General features: G+C 46.5%; 1 protein-coding gene across 2 annotated transcripts in view; it reads right to left on the reverse strand.

The window, feature by feature from the left end:
• The window catches only part of LOC143925011 (E3 ubiquitin/ISG15 ligase TRIM25-like), a 117609-nt gene that overhangs the window by 88209 nt on the left and 11068 nt on the right, over nt 1-18332 (reverse strand). The window contains exon 2 of one of the 2 annotated variants that reach the window (XM_077449581.1): nt 17800-17953. The gene's annotated coding sequence lies outside the window, so the exon portion shown is untranslated. Of the gene's footprint in view, nt 1-17794; nt 17954-18332 lie in introns of both variants that reach the window. The other variant, XM_077449580.1, reaches the window with a different exon arrangement.

Genomic DNA, 18332 nt, shown 5'->3' on the forward strand with positions numbered 1-18332 from the left:
CAATGGGCAGGAGTGGTGGAGGAGCGGTATACACCACTCCAAATGTGCTGCTTGCAGGACTTTTTTTTTTTAAGATCCTGCCAGCGCATCGCCTCAGTGTGAAAGCACTCTCTTTCACACAGACTGCAGGGGAGCCATTTTGCAGGCACTTTACAGGCGCTATTTTTAGCCCAAAAGCGCCTGAAAAACGCACCAATGGGAAAGGTGCGTTAGATCAAGGGGGATTAAAAAAAATAAAAATAAAAAAATAAAATAAAATAGGCGTAACATATCGGCCCAAAAAAAAAAAATCGGCATCATATATCGGCTATCGGCCGCCATGATTTCTAAATATCGGCATCGGCCAGAGAAAAACCCATATCGGTCGACCTCTAGTTGAGAGCCAATTTTATGTTTAGGATTTGCTCTGCAGCTGTAAAATATTTAGGTGTTAAAATCACCCTGGACTCAAATCATTTGTACTCAATGAACTATGTTCCTCTTCTGCAACGTACCCTACAAGATCTAAAAAAAATATGATGTTAAGCAATACTCATGGTTTGGGAGGATTAATATACTGAAAATGGATATAATACAGCGGTTTTTGTATTTTTTTTCAAACTATCCCAATTGGTGTCCCTAGATCATTTTTCTCCACTTTACAATCGGCTTTTACAAAATGTATTTGGGGACATAAAAAAAACCAAGATTACAAAAGAAATTATCATCATTACCAAAAACGAAAGGAGGTGCGGATGCACCTGACCTATATTATTATTATGTTTCGGCTGTTTTGACTAGACTGGTGGACTGGTTTTATTGCTCGGAAACCAAACAATGGGTAAAAATAGAACAAGGGTTGAATCAATTGGATTTAAAGGTGTTGCCATGGTTAGATCTGTCTGGTAGCAATTTAAATCAAGAGTTGTTAGAGTCTATGCCTTCCCTCACATCTCATGTATTGAATATATGGGGCAAAACAGCTATAAAATTGGAACTTTCCTCTTATGAAGGACCTATGACACCTTTATTTGGCAATCCTTTATTTCCACCGGCATTAAATAGGACAAGTTTTCTTATATGGAATAGGGAATCCCATTATAGACTGAGCAATATTCTATGCCAGGGGACAATTCCGTCTTTATTAAATCTATTCCCTACACAGCGACCATCACCTATGCAAATGTTGGAGTTTTGGCAGTTGCGGTCATTTTGGTGTACAATTCATTCAAGTAAGTCTCTGGGTAGAGATTTAACAGAACTTGAAACTCTGACACAAGATCAGAAACCAAATCATGTTATATCAGTACTGTATTAGTGCTCATGCACACGGACGTTTTAAAAAACTGGCTGCAAAGCTAGCTCCGATGCCTGGAAAAATCGTTGTTAAAAACGTGATTTTTACCGCGTTTTGCATTGGCGTTTTTGCGCGTTTGTGCGCGTTTTTTAGCGTTAGCGTTAAGTAGCGTTTTTTAAGAAACACATCTCTTGGCTATAGCACTCAGAAAACAAAGAAAATATGTTGCGCGTTTATGCGCGTTTTCCCGCGATTCGCGTTTTTACAGCTCTAGCTCCACGCCACGGAACGCACTGGTCCTGGGTTTTTTTTACAGCTTAAAAACGCCTATGCCATTTGCAGCTCAAAAACGCCTAGGTGGGCATGAAGCCATAGACTAACATGGACAGCCGTTTTTAAGCTGCAAAAAAAGCTCAAAAAAGTGGCTGTAAAAACGTCCGTGTGCATGAGGCCTAAGATGTTTATTATTAAAAATCACCCGGAGCCCCCAGAATATATAAATAAATGGGTTAATGAGATCCACGCTCAAATTGAGGTTGGGGAATGGGAGAAGGCATTTAACTTCTCTCACTGTTTATCACCGTCGATTAAAGCACAAGAGACGAATTATAAATTGCTCTCAAGATGGTACTGGAGCCCAGTGACACTCCATCGTATATACCCAGAAAAATCAGATATATGTTGGCGGTGCCATAGAGACAAGGGCACATTGCTCCACATCTGGTGGGAATGCCCCCTAATTTTTAGATTTTGGGAAAAGCTTATGCAATTATATACAACAGTCACTGGGGAGGTAATTCCAAATACACCACAAGTCACCCTTCTCTCTAGGTTACCAAGAACTTATAAAAATGTTAAAAAGAATCTTTTAGGATACTGGTTGACTGCGGCAAGAACTGTGATATCGCGGCACTGGCGATCATCCCAGTCTCCTACGATAAATGAATGGGCTTTAGAAATGGATAACATAGAGAGAATGGAGATACTTTTAGCACAATAATTAGATACGTATGAAAAGTGTCTCTTGGTTTGGACTCCTTGGAGACAGCATAGGAAATCGGTAAAAGACTGAGGAATTAGGAGGGAAGAAGGGGGAGGGAGGGATCCGCGGAGGAGAGAGAAGCGGGGGAGGGGGAGAAGTCAGATGTACATTTTCCCCCCTCTCCTCCTTTCTGTCCCTTTTTTTTTTTTGTTTTTTTTTTGTTTTTTTGGGAGGGAGGGAAGAGGAAATAAAATAATAAATGTGATTATTATGTATGTAAGTAATATATATATATGTTTGAAATTGTTTAATTATGTGTAATGCTTTATAATAATTGAAAATAAAAATAGAATTGGAATAAAAAACATTATGGGTTATTTACGAAAGGCAAATCCACTTTGCACTACAAGTGCAAACTACAAATGCAAAGTGCACTTGAAATTGCACTGAAAGTGCACTTGGAAGTGCAGTCGCTGTAAATCTGAGAGGAATATCTGAAATGAGGGGAAGCTCTGCTGATTTTATCATCCAATCATGTGCAAGCTAAAATGCTCTTTTTTTTTTATCTTCCTTGCATGTCCCCCTCAGATCTACAGTGACTGCACTTTTAAGTACACTTTTAGTGCAATTTCAAGAGCACTTGTAATTTGCACTTGTAGTGCAAAGTGGATTTGCCTTTCATAAATAACCCCCACTGTGTCGGTACTTTTGTGCATTCCACAGAACAAATGTATTACAGGCATACCCCACTTTTAAATACACAATGGGGTTTATTTAGTAAAGCTGGAAAGTGCAAAATCAGACTCACTTCTGTATAGAAACCAATGAGCTTCTAACCCCAGATTGTTCAATTAATCTTTGGTAATAAAACCTGGAAGCTCATTGGTTTACATGCACAAGTGAGTCTGATTTTGCACTTTCCAGCTTTAGTAAAAAAAAAAAAAGAAAATAAAACATTGTGTATTTTAAAAGTGGAGTATGCCTGTCTGTGGTTATTTCCATTCTCAAAATCAGACATTCAGAATTGTTCCAATTCTGCAGATTTGCTCCCCTTCCCCGAGCCGGTGGGTATAAAAGCTTTCATCTGCAGATGACTCATTAGGGTTGCCACCTGTCCATGATTCACCCAGGACAGTTCGGGTTTGGAATCCTGTGTCCGGGTTTCAGTCTGCCTGAAACCCGGACACATTATTTAGACTGGACTGTGGCTTAGAGAACGGGCCACAGATCCCGAATGGCAAAATTAATTTTTGTGTTACTATCTGAGGGTAGGGGGGCATGATGTTAGTAAGAGCAGTTTGGCCACACCCACTGTTTGCCGCAGTGCACTGCATTACCACTCTCCTTGGGGGGCACCCAAAGGTGTCTCAGGTCTTTTAGAATCCTATAGTGCAGTGATGGCGAACCTTGGCACCCCAGATGTTTTGAAACTACATTTCCCATGATGCTCAGCTACACTGCAGAGTGCAGGAGCATCATGGGAAATGTAGTTCCAAAACATCTGGAGTGCCAAGGTTCGCAATCACTGCTATAGTGTATACTACGAAAAAATGTGCCCTGTGCCGCTAAAGTGTTCGGGTTTGGCTTGAAGAAAAGGTGGCAACCCTATGACTCATCCCGTCAGACGGTACTGAAAGACTCATCGGGTAAGCTCAAGCCAGCCAAAACGCCACGGCTGTGTGCTGTGTGTGATGCCAGGTGAGACCGGCACTTCAGACCACCACCCCCCCCCCCCCCCCCCATTCCCACACACATCACTACAACAGACATTCTTGTCAATGTCAGTCACTTTTTGTATGGGAAAATTAAAAATTTACATTTTACTAGCATTAGAGATTTAATGAAAATGACATCCTTCTGCACAGTGAAAAGGATGAAATTATGCAAAATATATATACATTTTTTTTTTATTATTTATATATAAAACGCCATCAATATTACACAGCGCTTAGTCCCTGTCCTCAAGAGCTCACAATCTAGGATCTCTCTCTCTCTCACAAGCATACAGTACATACACATATTAGGGAAAATTTAGACAGCAAAAGTTAATGACACCCCCAAATCAGTTTGCATATCGCAGTGCAATCTGCAAACTCCGACAGGAATCGGATCGCATGGTGTGAACACCCATGCAATCCGGTTCTGCTGCAGACCAAAAAAAAAAAAAAAAAAGGGTCTTGTACGAGTTTGCTCCAAATGCGAATTCAGCCATACTATCTGTATGGCAGAAAATGCATCGCACAGAAATCGCATGTGATTTGCACTGCAGTGCGGTGTGAATCACACCCGATCTCGGACATCGCAGCAGTGGGATCCCTGCCTAAAATGTAATCAGCACGTTTCAAAGATGCTTTACCATATTTACATGTCGGGATTCATTAAAGCGCTGTACTAAGCCTGGTAGCACTTATGTCATATTATCATCGCCATCTAGTGGCCATAATGCATTATTTTATTTTTTTTTATGAAGGAGAAGAATTCACCTTGTGCCGAGGTTCACACTACTGCGATGCGATGTACTGCGAATTTGATCCGTTTGATGTACTGCGAATTTGATCGTTTTTTTTGTCCTGTGTGAGGTTCGAATTTTCCCTGCATTTTGAGGTAGACAGGAGCGAATTTATCTCAATTTCATACTGCTGCGATGCGGGAACGCTGCGAATCCACTGCGGGTTCCCGCATCGCATGTCTCCCAGTGGCAGTTCACACAGCCCTATGCGAACTGCTGGGAGTGTCAGTTAAAAGTTAATGACACCTCCAAATCAGTTCGCATATCGCAGTGCGATCTGCAAAATCGGACAGGAATCGGATCGCATGGTGTGAACACCCATGCGATCCGATTCTGCTGCGGATCAAAAAAAGGTTCCTGTACGAATTTGGGCCGGATGCGACGCAAATTCAGCCATACTATCTGTATGGCTAAAATCGCATCGCACAGAGATCGCATGTGATTAGCACTGCAGTGAGGTGCGAATCACATCCGATCATGGACATCGCAGCAGTGTGAACCTAGCCTCACAGTGAATTTCAGAAGGCAGACAGTGAACAATTCGCAGCTTGCAAGTTCAATTGAAGGCTATGAAGATGAAATTTGCACTGCACCATAGGAACTTGCATCGCACCCGCAGTCAACACCCACAGGACCCCCCCCCCTTTTTTTTTTCCTCGCACCAAATTCGCAACGCATATATGTGATCCAAAGCCATGGAATACTATGCTTTTTACATGCCCCGCGTGTTCCTAAACGCATCAAACCTGCTGTAAATTCGCATCAGCGTGAACCCAGGCCATAGAAGAAATACCGAAGAGCATTTGATTTTGCACCTTTTGCACAAAAAGGGCCGGTTCTCACTGCTGCGTGGTGCGAGATCGCATGTGATTCGCACCGCACTGCAGTGGAAATCGCATGCGATGTGTGTGTGAGGCCAACTCAGCCATACAGATAGTATGGCTGAATTCGCATCGCATTGGGACCAAACTCGCACAGGACCCTTTTTTTGGTCCGCAGCAGAATCAGATCCCATCGATCTGTTTCCTGTCCGAGTTTGCAGATCGCATTGCGATGTGCAAACTGATTTGGGTGTGTCATTAACTTTGAACGGACACTCCCAGCAGTTTGCACAGGGCAGTGTGAACTTCCGCTGGGAGACATGCGATGCGCGAACCCTCAGTGGATTCGCAGGGTTCCCACATCACACAAGTGTGAACCAACCCAAATAATGTACACAATAGTTTCACCAGATGAATAGCTATGTGATTGGTTTTTTGTTTGTTTTGTTTTTACCTAAATAGACCCATAAGTTGAGGCTGATAAGTAATCAACGCTTAAAGCGGAGCTCCGCCCCCACCATTTATTTTATTTTTTATTTTTTTTGGAGTGCGGCTATCCAGCTATTTTTTTCACGTCATTTCTGTTGCAAACAGAGCCAGCACCTCGCTTAACTGTGGAGACAGCTGATTTTGGGAGAGGTAATTATCCTGGAGTGGTGAACTTTTACATCTCTAGGGCACTTACCTGTCCAGTCCTCCAGCGGTGTCCTCACCCCAGACGACTCTTGAATAGCCACTGAGAAGTGAGCCGGAAGTGTCAGATAAGCAGAGCTTCCTCTTTTCGATGGAGCTCCGCTTTAAGGTTCACTGTATAACCGTTTTACTGCCACAGGGTGGTACCTCTGCGCCGGGTTACGTATATAAATGTCATCCAACTCTTCTGGATTAGGGGGTGCACATGCACACCTCCAGCAGCTTTCTACACCAGTGATCACACACAGCAGGAGCCCAGCAATAGGCTCGATGTCCCCCGGCACCCACCGATCATCGAGCAGAGAGGCTGTCAGGCTATGTAAACAAGGCAAATACCCATTCTGACGGAAAGGAAGACATGGAGGCAAAGCAGGGACTAGGATGCGCGTCTTCCCTTAGTAAAAGCTCCTCACATAGTACACAGGAACACTGGCTAGGCACACAGTTAGCCCCTTCCCAGTCAGTGTCATTTTTACAGGGAGTGTGCATATTTTTTCTTAGCACTGATCACTGTATTAGTGTCACTGGTCCTCAAAAAAAAGAGTCAAAAGTGTCAATTAATGTCCACCACAATATCGCAGTCATGCTATAAGTCACTGATTGTCGCCATTACTAGTAAAATAAATAAAAATATCAACTAGCTATAACTTTTACACAACCCAATCAATAGGCGCCTATTGGGATTTTTTATTTTTTTGGCAAAAATATGTAGCAAAATACATATTGGCCTAAATTGATGAAGACATTTGATTTCTTGATTTTTTTTTTTTTTTTTTATTGGATGTTTTATAGCAGTCAATTTTATTTTATTTTTCAAAATTATCGGCCTTTTTTGTTGTTGTTTATAGCGAAACAAATAAACCACGCAGTGTTGATCAAATAGCAACAAAAGAACCCTCTGTTTGTGGGGAAAATAAATATATACATTTTATTTTGGTACAGGGTCGCACTTCTGTGGAATTGTCACTTAAAATAATGCAGTGCCGTATCGGGAAAAATGGCCTGGTGGGGGGGGGGGGGGTAAATCTTCCCGGGGAGGTCAATTGCTTGAATGCTTAGATTAAAAAAATAAATACGGCTATGAATACAGATGGACCTGCAGTCGTTTCTGAAGAATAGAGTTATATAATGGCCAGAAAACAATTTCCTTACAGCCTCATAATACAGTCTTCTTGGGAAGCAAACTCTGCGGTGACCCCAGGATCCTTCCCTTCCCTGGATAGAGACTGGAGCTGTGTCTTTAGTAACACTTCAGAACACACATTGTCCTTGAAGAATTCTGGCACCAATCAGCACATAGAAGCCCTGGCGTCATTGGAACTTGTCACTTGACAAACATACAGAGCTTAATAGCTGCCTTAAAATAGGCGCCGACGGATGACTTTAGGTCTCCTCTTAAAATGGGGGCCGATGATAATGGGAAAGGAGGATTTCATGCTGGGGCTGAGTCACCACCGCGCTGCTCACGTCATTCCTAAAATCCCTTCTGTTCCCCGGCAGCAGTGTTTCTCAATTCCAGTCCTCATGGCCCACTAACAGGTCAGGTTTTCAGGATTTCCTTCAGATGAAACAGCTGGGGTAATTACTAAGGCAGTGAAACTGATCAAATCACCTGTGCAAAATAATGGCAAGCCTGAAAACATGACCTGTTAGTGGGCCATGAGGACTGAAATTGATAAACACTGCCCTGCAGGATTCATTCCTCTCCAGAATACCAAAAACATCACTGAAGCCTCCGAGTCAAGATGCTGAGAAGGAAACTGTGTGTGTGTGTGTTATATACACACACACACACACACACACACATTTTGTCATGTTGCAACCAAAAACGTAAATGTATTTTTTGGGGGATTTTATATGATCGACCAACACAAAGTGTCACATAATTGTGAAGTGGAAGAAAAATGAAAAACAGTTTTCAAAATATTTTACAAATAAATGTGAAAAGTGTGGCGTACATTCGTATTCAGCCCGCTTTACTCCGATATCCCTAAGGCTGCTTTCACACTGGGGCGGTGCGGGCGTCGGCGGTAAAGCACCGCTATTTTTAGCGGCGCTTTACCGTCGTTTTAGCGGTGGTCTGCGGGCGCTAGCGGGGTGGTTTTAACCCCCGCTAGCGGCCGAAAAAGGGTTAAACCCGCCCATAAAGCGCCGCTGCAGCGGCGCTTTGCCGGCGGTATTGCCGCGCTGTCCCACTGATTTCAATGGGTAGGAGCGGTGAATAAACCGCTCCTTCACCGCTCCAAAGATGCGGCTAGCAGGACTTTTTTCACCGTCTTGCCACCGCACCGCTCCAGTGTGAAAGCCCTCCGGCTTTCACACTGGAGTGAAAGGGGCCAGTTTTTTTCAGGCGCTACACAGGCGCTATTTTTAGCTCTGTAACGCCTGAATACCACCCCAGTGTGAAAGCAGCCTAACTAAAATCTAGTGGAACCAATTTCCTTCAGAAATCACCTAATTAGTAAATAGATTTTACCTATGTGTAATTTATCTCATACTGCTTTGAACATCTCACGGAGCACTGTTCAATCCATCATCCGACAATGGAAAGAGTACGGCACAGCTGCAAACCTACCAAGACATGGCTGTTGACCTAAACCGACAGGCCAGGCAAGGAGAACATTACTCAGAGAAGCAGCTAAGAGGTCCATGGTAACTCTGGAGGAGCTGCAGAGATCCACGGCTCAGGTGGGAGAATCTGTCCACAGGACAACTATTAGTCGTGCTCTCCACAAATCTGATGTTTATGGAAGAGTGGCAAAAAGAAAGACATTGTGGAAAGAAAGCCATATGAAGTCCCATTTTCAGTTTGCAAGAAGCCATGTGGAGGACACAGCAAACATGTGGAAGAAGGTGCTCTGGTCAGATGAGACCAAAATAGAACTTTTTGGCCTAAAAGCAAAATGCTGTGTGGCAGAAAACTAACACTGCACATCACCCTGAACACACCATCCCCACCGTGAAACATGGTGGTGTCGGCATCATGTTGTGGGGATGCTTTTATTCAGCAGGGATAGGGAAGCTGATGGGAGTTGATGGGAAGATGGATGGACCCAAAATACAGGGCAATCTTAGAAGAAAACCTGTTATGCCACGTACACATGATCGGACTTTCCGGCGGCAATGCGATCGTGTGTGGGCTCCAGCGGACTTTTTCTTCCCTTTTCTTCCGAAAAGTCCGGCAGACCTACAAATAAGACTGGCTTTAAATTTGTCCGCTGGACTCGGCTTTTAGCAGACAATCCGTTTGTGTGCTAGTCCGACAGACTAAAACCGACACTAGGGCAGATATTGGCTACTGGCTATGAACTTCCTTATTCTACGTCATCACATTCGAATCCGTCTGATTTTTGGAGTGAGCGTCTGTGGCCAAGTCAGTTCGATTGAAAGTCCGGCAGACCTCAGCTGCAAAGTCCATCAGATTGTCCGGTCATGTGTACGCAGCATTAGACTGGGGCGGAGGTTCACCTTCCAGCAGGACAACAACCCGAAACATACAGCCAAAGCTACAATGGAATGGTTTGGATCAAAGCATATTCATGTATGATCAGGTGTTAGAATGGCCCAAAGTCCAGACCTAAATCCAATTGAGAATCTGTGGCAAGACTTGAAAATTGCTGTTCACAGACGCTCTCCATCCAATCTGACAGAGCTTGAGCTATTTTTTTGCAAAGAAGAATGGGCAAAAATGTCACTTTCTAGATGTGCAAAGCTGGTAGAGACATCCCCAAAAAGACTTGCAGCTGTAATTGCAGTGAAAGGCGGTTCTACAAAGTATTGACTCCGGAGGGCTGAATATAAATACACACCACACTTTTCACATATTTATTTGTAAAAAAAAAAAAAAAAATTAAAAATCATTTATCATTTTCCTTTCGCTTCACAATTATGTGCCACTTTGTGTTGGTCTATCACATAAAATCCCCAAAATACACTTATATTTTTGGTTGTAACTTGACAAACCCGGCATCTGGCCCCTGCATTGCCTGCGCAGTTCTGTTGATGGAACTGTGTACTGAGACTAAAGATCACAGCTATGGATCTGCACACCTAGAACTAAGATTCACCATCTAGTTCAGAGAGCCAAGAAGCAAGGATGAGTCTTTGCGATTACCTGTGTGGTGTAGTCAGTGGCATAGTCCACCATATATACACATATCACCAGTTATTGGTTTGTACATCTAGAACCCAATTCAGAGAGACAGAACTCAGTACACAGAACCCAGAACAAAGTATCTTGACCAGGACGAAGAACCTGGAACCCAGTATACAGAGCTGAGATTATATATATTGAAGCTCACCAGTACTTCGATGTGGTCGCTGCATTTGTTTTCTTTTTTTCTTCATTTTCACCTGGTGACCCTGCCAGTAACACACTTCCTATCCTAAGGTGACAGTATTCACTCCTTGTACTAAATCTATTAAAGAGCAGCATTGCCACCCTTGGAAAGAACTACAAACACCTTCCCCTCTCCTCCTTAACAAAGGATGGGGGCACATGTTTTGTAGTCCACACAACATAGCTGGAGCCTGGTTTTGTAACACTGTTTACAATTGGAGTTCAGTGCATACATAATTACACAGACACTGGATTTATGACAAGATCAACATCTATTTTCTGTATTTGGTGATAATGTGCTTAAAAAGGAAAGGAATGCAGCCCCCACATCTAAAGATTGCAACTTCCCAATGTATTACAGTTCTGTTTTTCAGCTTAGATCAACTTTAACTGCTTCTCGTCCGCCCATAGCCTATAGAACGCAGACAGACAGCAGTACCAATGCGGATTACCATACCTGTACATCGGGTGCTCCTGCGCGGCTCACGGAACGTGCACCCAGTTATCCAAGTGTTCCCCGGACACAGCAGATCACATTACCACTGTGTTTGGGTGATCATGTGGTCTTGTACCATGTAATTTGCTGTGTCCAATCACAGCAACCACATGGTATGCAATGGGAATTGGATGTAAACATCGGTACGCTCTGCTCTCACACAGATCAGCTGCGAGAGCACAGAGAACCTGTCACGTACCTGGTGGTTGAGCCTGGAATGCAGGGAGCGGCCCCTCGTATTCCCTGGCTATTGAACCCCTGAAGGTGGAGACAGGTATTCAACAGTCCAGAGGGCACAAGTGCCTGGTAGACGGTATTGGTCCGGGAGGTCAGCTGGGCACAGATAACAGGCTGGTGTAGCGGATGGTGCTTGACTGTCGCTGGCAGGCACAAGTGCGGGAACTGGCTGGTGAGCAGATGTTCCGTAATGCAGGAACTCAGGTAGGTAGCAGGAACAGCGGAGTAGATACAGGCCGGGTCAGCAGGAGACGATCAGCAAGGTACAAAGGGATGAGGCAGAAAACGTGGTCAAACAGGCAGAGGTCGTAGGCAGGCAGTAATCGATCAGAGTCAAGGAACAAGCCGGATGTCAGGAATCAGATAACAGGTTCGGATACAAACAGTACGGATCACGGACACGCTGTAGACTGGACAGCACAGATGGAAGGGAGCCAATGACTAAAGAAGGCTTCAGGGCGCCAAGCGAACGTACGACGGGTCAGCGCGCCCTCGTACGTAGACGTGCACCCGTTCGTGACCTACGTGTGCGCGTTCGTGTCGACGCGAGTGCGTTCGTTAGCTTTGACGCGCGTTGACGGGAAACGACGGACTCTCCACGACAGGTTCCGACGGGTAAGGTTTCTATGTCTAGTCGAGACGTTAGGGCGATCGTGACATTGCCCCCCCCCCCAAGGGGCAGCCCCCGGATGCCCAACCGAGCCCACTTGTTCGGGTGAGAATTCTTGAAGGCGCGGATAAGTCTCTTGGCATGAATATTAGCCTCTGGCTCCCAGGAATTCTCCTCGGGTCCGTAGCCCTTCCACTTAACTAAGAATTGGACCTGGTTTCCTCTTTTCCTACAGTCCAGGATGGCCTCAACTTCGAACTCAATCTCTCCATCGACCAACACAGGTTCCGGAGGGCAGGAGGTCCTGTCAGAGAAAGGATCCTCAACTGCAGGCTTGAGGAGCGATACGTGGAACACCGGGTGAATTCGGAAAGACTCAGGGAGTTCCAACTCAAATGCCACGTCATTTAGTTTCCTTTTGATCGGGAAGGGACCCAGGAATTTTGGACCCAATTTCTTGGAGGGACAGGATAACTTGAGATTTAAGGTGGACAGCCAGACCCTATCCCCGGTCTTGAGATCCAGCTCTCCTCTTCTTCTTCTGTCGAAGACTTTCTTATTATGTTCCTGCGACTTAGTCAAGGTTTCCTGTAAGAGTTTATTATTCTCTTCAAAGAAAGCAAGTCTCTTCTGAAGCGCTGGTACCGGACATTCAGGAAGATCGCCAGACAGGAACAACGGATGGTACCCGAAATTTGCATAAAAAGGGGACTGTTTGGTGGCTGAATGGGCTGAATTATTGTAGGCGAACTCGGCCATAGGTAGCAGGGAGACCCAATCGTCTTGTGAGAAGGACGAGAAGCAACGCAGGTACTGCTCTAAGGTCTGATTCGTCCTCTCGGTCTGACCGTTGGTCTGCGGATGGTAGGCTGAGGACATGCAGAGGTCGATCTTCAGAGTTGCACAGAGTGCCTTCCAAAATCTAGATGTGAACTGCACCCCCCTGTCAGACGTGATATTGGCGGGGATGCCATGAAGTCTTATAACTTCCTTTATGAAGACGTTAGCTGTCTCCGCGGCAGAGGGAGTGCCCTTCATGGGCAAGAAATGAGCCATCTTCGTGAGCCTGTCGACTACGACGAAGATCGCTGTATGGTTCTCCGAAGGGGGGAGTTCGACGATAAAATCCATGGAGATCATTCTCCATGGTCTATCAGGAACAGGTAGAGGTCTTAGTAAGCCCCAGGCTCTGGACTTGTTGCCCTTATTCCGAATGCAGGTCGTGCAGGCCTGTACGTAACTCTTGCAGTCGTTCTTCATCCGCGGCCACCAGAAGTTACGCCTGAGTAATTCTAATGTTTTGAATGTTCCAAAGTGGCCGGCCATGGGATGGTCATGACAGGAAGCCAGAACCAAGGTCCGAACTGTCTGGGGGACGAAGATCCTGTTCCCATGCCACATAAGATCATCGCTGGAGGACAGCGGGATACCGGATGGAGGTGAGGCGCCTCTGGAAGCCTGTTTAACTTGAGAGACCACATCTCCTTGGAGTAAGAGGAAGTTTCCAGCAGAAAGGATGGTGTCACTGAGAGGTGGATCTTCCGGCTGGCTAAACATACGAGATAAAGCATCTGGCTTCGTGTTCTTGGATCCGGGGCGGAAGGTTATGTGGAATACGAACCTTGAGAAAAAGAGTGCCCACCTGGCTTGACGAGGCTTCAACCTTTTAGCTGTCTTCAGATATTCGAGGTTTTTGTGATCTGTATAAATCAGGATTGGGTGGATAGCCCCTTCTAGCAGATAGCGCCACTCCTCCAGTGCCGACTTAATTGCCAGTAGCTCACGGTCGCCCACGTCGTAGTTTCTCTCGGCTTCGGATAGTTTGCGGGAGAAGAACGCAACTGGGTGGAGTACGGACTTAGGTCCCTGCCTCTGGGACAGCACAGCTCCGACTGCCACCTCCGAAGCGTCAACCTCAAGAGTGTATGGCAGGGTAGGATCAGGATGTTTCAGAATTGAAGCTGAAACGAATAGCTTTTTCAGGGTTTCGAAGGCCTCTTGTGCCTCAGGTGTCCAGCGGAACTTGGTGCCCAGCTTGGTTAGCCCGGTAATGGGGGCGATGATGGAGGAGAATCCCTTTATAAATTTGCGATAGAAATTCGCAAAGCCCACAAACCGCTGAACTCCTTTTCTATCGGATGGGGCAGGCCAGTCCTGGATTGCAGTTATCTTCTGGGGATCCATCTCGACCCCTCGAATCGAGATAATCAGACCAAGGAACTGGATACTCTCCTTCTCGAAAACGCATTTTTCAGGCTTGGCATACAAGCCGTGAGAGCGGAGGCGAGTCAGTACCTTCTTGACATGTTCTCTGTGGGTGGCTAAAGTGGAGGAAAAGATTAGTATATCATCCAAATAAATGATAACAAACAAATCTAAATAGTCTCTGAAAATGTCGTTCACAAAATGCTGGAACGTAGCCGGGGCGTTACATAACCCGAAAGGCATCACTAAATATTCATAGTGTCCGAAGCGGGTACGAAAAGCTGTTTTCCACTCATCGCCTTTTCTGATACGGACGAGGTTGTAAGCCCCCCGAAGATCCAGCTTTGTAAATAGTTTAGCGGAACCCAGTCTCTGGAAAAGTTCAGGTACTAATGGCAGAGGGTAGCGATTTTTAACTGTGATTTTATTTAGTGCCCGATAGTCCACACACGGACGTAAGGATTGGTCCTTCTTCTCTACAAAGAAGATCCCAGCGCCGGCTGGGGAGGTGGAAGGTCGGATGAACCCTTTTTTAAGATTATCGTCCAGGTAGGTCTTTAGAGTACTCAGTTCGGATTCGGACAGTGGGAAGATCCTTCCGAACTAAATTTCTGCCCCCGGGAGCAGTTCAATAGGGCAATCATAAGGCCTATGAGGAGGGAGAGTTTCTGCGCCCTTCTTGCTGAAAACATCGAGAAACGCATGGTATTGCTCAGGTACAGCTTGTCGGGTTTCTTCATCCGCATCCAGACAGAGAAGGACTGACGAGTCCCCATTGGGAGTCGGACAACAATGCTGGTGGCAGTAGTCAGAGGGGAACTTGATTACTCCGGTGGCCCAGTTGATGTGTGGATTGTGTGCCTTCAGCCAAGGCATGCCCAGAATGATGGGGAACAGGGGAGACTGGATGACATCTAGGCAAAGGAGTTCTTGGTGAGACCCGGCAATGATGGCGGGTAGAGGACTGGTCTCCTGAATTACGGGTCCTGATTCCAAGGTAGACCCATCCGCCAGGTATACCGAGAGCCCCTTCCCTCGTGGTCTAAGAGGAATCCTGTTCATTCGGGCGAAAGACGAGTCAATAAAGCCACTGCATGCCCCGGAATCAATTACCGCGTGGGTTGAGATAGTCCTTCCTGGGAGCTGCAAGAGAACAGGAACAGCTAGATGGGAGATGTTATCTGGCAACATAGGAGACGAGACAGGTGGAACACGGAGGCACTTACGCATCTTCGCCGGGCAGGAACGAACAAAGTGCCCTGGTTCCCCGCAGTATAGGCATAGGTTATTAACCCGACGACGCTGGCGTTCTTCCGGGGTCAGGGATGGGCGTAGTAGCCCCAGCTGCATAGGCTCCGGAGCGTCCGATGTGGATGCAACTGGAACAGGCGGAGGTGGGTGACTAGGCACCCGTGGTAACATCCAAACCGGACGGGGAGTTGTGGTGGATCGTTCTTGGCGGCGCTCCCTCAAACGCCTGTCAATCTGGATAGCAATGTCAATCAGGGCCTCCAGGGTTTCAGGAACACCCACTCGTGCCAGCTCGTCTTTCAGGGCCTCGGAAAGCCCCATGCGGAACTGGTACCGCAGGGCCGCATTGTTCCAGTCCGTGTCTGCACTCCAACGTCGGAATTCAGAGACGTAGTCTTCTACGGGTCTGCGACCTTGTTGTAGGGCATGTAGGGCTGCTTCGGCAGTGGCGGCTAGCTGGGGATCCTCATAAAGCCTGGACATTGCCCGGAAGAAAGTGTCCATGGAGTCTAGGGACGGATCCTTCTGTTCCAACAGTCGGTGTGCCCAGGCCTGGGGTTCATTGCTTAACAGGGAGATGACGAACCCCACCTTCGTTGCCTCAAGGGAGAAAGTTCTGGGCTGTAGGGCGAAGTAGAGTTCGCAGGAGTTGCGGAATGCCCTGAACTTGCCCCGGTCCCCTGTGAACCGTTCCGGGGTTGGGACCCTGGGTTCAGGTGGCAGCATCACGACTGACGGCGGGGCATGGGCCCCAGGAGCCGCTGGTGCAGAGGCGGATAGCGCCTGGATTTGTTCCTCCAGTCTGCCGTAGCCCTCTTGTAGGTTCTTAACTGCCTGTGTAAGGCCGGCCAGATGGTGGCAGAGTTCGTCCATGGGGGAGGCTCCCTGCGCAGGCTCGGACATGGCTGTCCAGTACTGTCACGTACCTGGTGGTTGAGCCTGGAATGCAGGGAGCGGCCCCTCGTATTCCCTGGCTATTGAACCCCTGAAGGTGGAGACAGGTATTCAACAGTCCAGAGGGCACAAGTGCCTGGTAGACGGTATTGGTCCGGGAGGTCAGCTGGGCACAGATAACAGGCTGGTGTAGCGGATGGTGCTTGACTGTCGCTGGCAGGCACAAGTGCGGGAACTGGCTGGTGAGCAGATGTTCCGTAATGCAGGAACTCAGGTAGGTAGCAGGAACAGCGGAGTAGATACAGGCCGGGTCAGCAGGAGACGATCAGCAAGGTACAAAGGGATGAGGCAGAAAACGTGGTCAAACAGGCAGAGGTCGTAGGCAGGCAGCAATCGATCAGAGTCAAGGAACAAGCCAGATGTCAGGAATCAGATAACAGGTTCGGATACAAACAGTACGGATCACGGACACGCTGTAGACTGGACAGCACAGATGGAAGGGAGCCAATGACTAAAGAAGGCTTCAGGGCGCCAAGCGAACGTACGACGGGTCAGCGCGCCCTCGTACGTAGACGTGCACCCGTTCGTGACCTACGTGTGCGCGTTCGTGTCGACGCGAGTGCGTTCGTTAGCTTTGACGCGCGTTGACGGGAAACGACGGACTCTCCACGACAGGTTCCGACGGGTAAGGTTTCTATGTCTAGTCGAGACGTTAGGGCGATCGTGACAGAACCCATGCAGAAGCCTGTGAGTGTACAGCAGCCTGTCAGGCCCCCCTATGGCCAACTATAGTTTTGAGAGTCTCCAAGCATATAGAGCAATGGATAAATTAAAGGCAGGTTTGCCTGGAGGGAGCCCACTCCTCCTTAAAGGCACAGGGACACAATGGATGGCCAGCAAGAACACAAAATGGCATTTGAATGCATCTAATATGCCCCATGCAAAATCTAGTCAACGATTTGTACAAATAAGTGACAATCATCCCAATATATACCTAGCCTATGCAGTAAGGTGTGGACGCTGAATATCACAGTAGAAGTCATTATTACTCCAGTGATAGCAGCAGTCTTCCCAGTCCAGTGTTGATAAGCTAGTGGCCCATCTGAGACATAACCATGGGGGTGTCTCACTTGGAACTGTCTCCATTCACAGAACACCTTGTTTTGTTTTTATCATGGCATAAAAAGCCTTCCCTTATTGGATGAGGTGGAGAGGTGGGGCCATTACATCATAATTTCTAATTGGCACCACCACAGCGATTCTCTGCTTCCACAGGGAATGTTCCAGGGCAAGAATCGTATATTTACATTGGTCCAAGACAGACCAATGTAACTATGCAATAAAATTCATACCTCCATATAAGCTTAAGAGATGTATTTTTAGCAGCTGTGCCCAAAAAAGTTAGGAAGAGAACAGAAAACTAAGCAACAGTATTGCCTGTGGTCCCCCTGCAGCTCATAGTTTCCCCATTAAGTACTCACCATACCTTGCTCTACACCGTCTCTGCGTGGAGGCGGCCATCTTGGTAGAGGCAGGTCTTTTCTTCCTCATGTCAGAGCTGCCCCTATTGATGACTGGAGATTTGATGTCTGGTACGGGAACATTCAACAGGCAGCAGGAGAGGTTGATGCAGCACAGATCTGCAGAAATAATGAATGAAACAGAGTCAGGGAGATGCATGCAATGCAAATTTATCTTCAAACTGCACACTAATGACATCACCAAATATCATTCCGGATCTGCCTAGGCACACTCCTATATCAGAACGTACAATGCCAATTCTAAGGATCAGATAAAACAAAAAGGAACGAGTTTCAGCATAGAGAACAAGAGAAGTGGGACTGTGTAGAGACTCAGATATGGAGAATTAATGCACGCATACACGATAAGAGGAGGGCTAATTTGCATAGTCCATGCATACCTACTAAGAACAGATACTGAGAATTAAACTCAACATACAGGAAAAGAGAAGTGGTACTGTGCAGTCCATACATACAGAATAAGAACTGATAGTGAGAA

This window comes from Lithobates pipiens, unplaced genomic scaffold (genome assembly GCF_037356315.1).
Source record: "Lithobates pipiens isolate NorthernLeopardFrog02 unplaced genomic scaffold, aLitPip1_a1.2 Scaffold_22, whole genome shotgun sequence".
Lineage (NCBI taxonomy): Eukaryota > Metazoa > Chordata > Amphibia > Anura > Ranidae > Lithobates > Lithobates pipiens.